The sequence below is a fragment of the Callospermophilus lateralis genome, unplaced genomic scaffold, assembly GCF_048772815.1.
Source record: "Callospermophilus lateralis isolate mCalLat2 unplaced genomic scaffold, mCalLat2.hap1 Scaffold_83, whole genome shotgun sequence".
Taxonomy (NCBI): Eukaryota; Metazoa; Chordata; class Mammalia; order Rodentia; family Sciuridae; genus Callospermophilus; species Callospermophilus lateralis.
The window spans coordinates 3,671,060-3,674,805 of record NW_027516368.1 but is presented as its reverse complement, the minus strand read 5'-3'; the positions used below and the strand labels follow the sequence as shown (position 1 = coordinate 3,674,805).

The following is a 3,746-nucleotide window of genomic DNA, read 5'->3' as shown; positions in this document are numbered from 1 at the left end:
CATCTGCTCCTTCATCTTATGCTAACTGCTGTTTTTGTGTTTTCAATACTTATGAATTACCTTAGAATTCTAAAAGGTTGAAAACATAGACCATACATTCAGTGCTCACCTCAAGAAAAAAAAAAGATTGAAATCACTGGTGGTGTCAATATGCCCTTCTGCAATTGAATTTTTCATTCATCTTTTAATGGATATTTTGTTCTTTTAGCAATGCTGCAATAAAAATTTTGTTTCTATATTTTGAATGCTTCTTCTCTCTCTTTCTGAATCTGTCTGTCTTTCCTTTTTCCTCTCTGGCCCATTTTGTTGTCCATAATGGTGCTTTCTTGCTGTATCCTTACTTGGCCAAAGGGTAAAGGAGCTTTGAGATTCTTTTAAAAGGACACTAATTCTTTTCATGAGGGCTCCACCCCATGACCTCCTCCCCAAACAAACTTAACTTCTAATATTGTTGTTTTGGGGCTACAAATTCAACATATGAATTTTGAGGAGACACGTTGAGGCTAACCCCCCATTGAACTGTGAAATGCTTTCTTATCCACCCTAAAGTAAATGAAAAACTTTTTTTTTCACAAAAAACCCCAAATGTACATTTCTCTAAATTCAATTATTCCCCTTTATCTAATAGATAACTTGGTTGTAATTACGTGTGTATCAATTTCTTTGCTCATTATTCTTTCTTGTCTCCCAGTCTATCTTCTGTGATCTTTTTAACTCAAAAATTTGAAGAGAACTATTCAGGTATTATGTAGCATAATTACTAATTTGGATTTTTTTGACCATTTAATCAGACCATAAAGGATACCACAAAAGTAATGCCATACTCTCCTCATGCATTTTATTGTTTCATGTTCTGTACTTATATTTTCAATTCATTCATTTTAATGAATTGAAAATTCATTAAATTTCTGCATCTGATGATTTCAACTTCTTATGTCAATAATGGTCTAATTGCAGTGTTTGTAGTTTTTGTGGATGTTATTTATGGACACAGAGCTTTTATTTGCATGGGAACTTTAGATTGCCAGTTTTGCCAGACTTCATCCCTGAGAATCATTTGAGACTTGTTTTGAGGACTCATCTCTCCAATGAGGATTTCCATTAGTTTTTGAAAGATAAATCAGAATTTTTACAATTTCAGTCCTATTTAAGTTAATTGATTGGTTTGGGATATTCCAGACACTTCAGTTACCTTAAAATCAGATTTCAACCTTCTCTAAAATCAGGTTTCTCTCACCAATTATTATAGTGGACATATTTGTACCATTGGAACTGAGGCTGCAGTGAACAGGATTTTCATCTTCTCATTTTTCATATGTGAACATTTTTTTCGCATTTCTGATTTTGCTGATGATGTCACCCTTCCAACAGTTTTAGCTGTACTCAGAAGCATCAGTTCCAACCTGGCTTAGTGAAAGTCCACGTCCTAACCACCTATTTACACCTCACCACAGTTATCGCATCTCCAAATTTATCTTAGTTAATCTTACCAAGATCTTAGTCCTTCTTTGTTTAGATGAAAAAATGCTCAAAGAAGAGATAGAAGGCCATTTGGTGAATTTTACAAAAGTAAAAATTCACAGAGTTGGATATGCAGTTTATTCAAATGTTCGTGTTATCATATTCTGTTTTCACATACATACATGCATGTACAGAGGCACACATATGATGATTCATATAATAAATACATAATAAAATGACCAACAATAAAGTAACATTGAATTTTACCATGAATATACTCAAGTATTCACAATCTTCCTTTTAGCATTAACATTTTAACACATCTTTGTTGGTATATGTTCTTTCATTTATGTGTTTCTCTGTCCAACCTATTTTCATTCACTTAGATATGTTGCAATGTAAATAAAAAAGCATTATAATATTTCTTCCACATGCTCTGATATGCCATTTTCATTTGTGGTTTTTCTCTGATGCAAGGTATACATATAATGAAAGCAAATCATGAGTATATTTGCTAATTTTGACAAATGTATGAAATGTGGAACCTTATGAATTTGTATGTCATCCTTGTGTACAGGCCATGCTAATTTTCTCTGTATCAATCAAATTTTAGTAATATGTTGTCTAGTCAATGTACCCATAGCCTTTCTCATTATGTATTCTGAGGATTTAATCCAGGGCCTTGTTTATGCTCAGATACACTTTTTAGTTTCAATTTCTGTATTCTATTTGTTTCCAAATAGATTTGAGATTCTTACTTTAACATATGAAACACAAGCAGTGTCTTAACAATAGATTTTTTTAAAAGCTTTAGAAAGGCTCAGATGTGTTGGTACGTATTGTGGGAAGTCAGGGAAAAGGCTAAAATGCATATCACAATACTTGCACTTAAATAACTAGAAACATTACTATTCATAATTGACAGCAGAAAAATGAAAGCCCTGGTAATGAGTTGGTGCTACAAAAGTCAGGCAACCTCCCCTCAGAAAATAAAATATAATATGCAACTTTGTTTTGGTCTTTTATTGAAAACTGCTTGTGAGTAAAAATATGTCTAAGTATGTTAATGGTAGCAATCCTGTATTCATTCTTCAAAATAAAAAGTTGCATTCCAAAGTGGAAGAATTTATATATATTTAAAAAAGAGCATGGGATTTCCACAAAAGAGAACATTTTGTGCAGTAGTATCATTTGGCAGCATCCTTAGAGAATGTTTGGATGAGCACCTTGGGTATGGATTGCTAGGCTTCTTCACTGTTTTGGTAACCCTGGATCTGACATCTGGGAGTCATAATGCATTTTTATTTTTGTACTAGTTCTCATAGCCATATTTTTCTCCTGCTTCACAAAAATGACTGGACCTCAATCTTGGCTACTGAGAAAATTTATCCTTGGTTTTGGCTAGGAAGCAAGACTTAGAAATTACTGTCTGTCTTTGGGTCACATTTCTCAGGGTAAATATTCCCTCAATCACCAACTGTGGAAAAGGGGCTAAGATTGCTCATCAAATCTCATATTTTAATTTGTGTCAGTGTAAATTACTGAAGACCTTCAGGATCATAGCTTTATATGGGGAGTTCATCACTAAACTGTAGAAGACTAGATTGCATTAATAATTATAGGTAAATTTTTACTTTTCTATTGAAACCATAAGTTACCATAAACATAGCAGCTTAAAATATATAAAAAAATTATTGCTTCCCAGGTTCTGTAATCTAGAAATCTGGATTGGCTGGGCTGGGTCCTGGGCTTGGGTTCTTCCTAGACCACAATCAGGTTGTTAGCAGGTCTGCATTCCTCATTGTGGGCCCTGGGGAAGAAATTACTTCCAAGTTCAATCAAGTTCATGGCCAAATTCAGTTTCTGTGGTTGTAAGGCTGAGTCCAACTTCCTTGCTGGCTATCAGCTGAGGACCAGCTTTGCATCTAAAGGCTGAATATTTTATGCTAACTAGCTGAGACCTTTGATATTATGGTGCGATTTCTTTTCCTCTTTTAATCTCTCTGGTTTTCCCTTCCATTTTGGTATTGCCATGAAAATATTTCTGATATGCCTGGGCTACACTTTGATAAATTATGACTCTTGTGATTATTCAGTCATTTTTTTTCTTTTACTTCCCTATCATATACACAGTTTATTTGTATCCATGCATGCTACTGACAAGCATTTTCACTACTCTATGGCATTCTATTACAAATATACACTGAAAAATAGTTGCGTATTCTGTTGATAGTTACTTTATTTTGACATTTTCTTACTTTTCTCTACCACAACAAGACTATTGA

General features: G+C 33.7%; 1 non-coding gene across 1 annotated transcript; it reads right to left on the bottom strand.

The window, feature by feature from the left end:
• Positions 1-1,991: 1,991 nt before the first annotated feature.
• On the bottom strand, positions 1,992-2,095 carry LOC143641063 (U6 spliceosomal RNA). Its single transcript, XR_013155225.1, has one exon. It is a non-coding gene; the product is annotated as a U6 spliceosomal RNA (small nuclear RNA).
• Between the last annotated feature and the right edge of the window lie 1,651 nt (positions 2,096-3,746).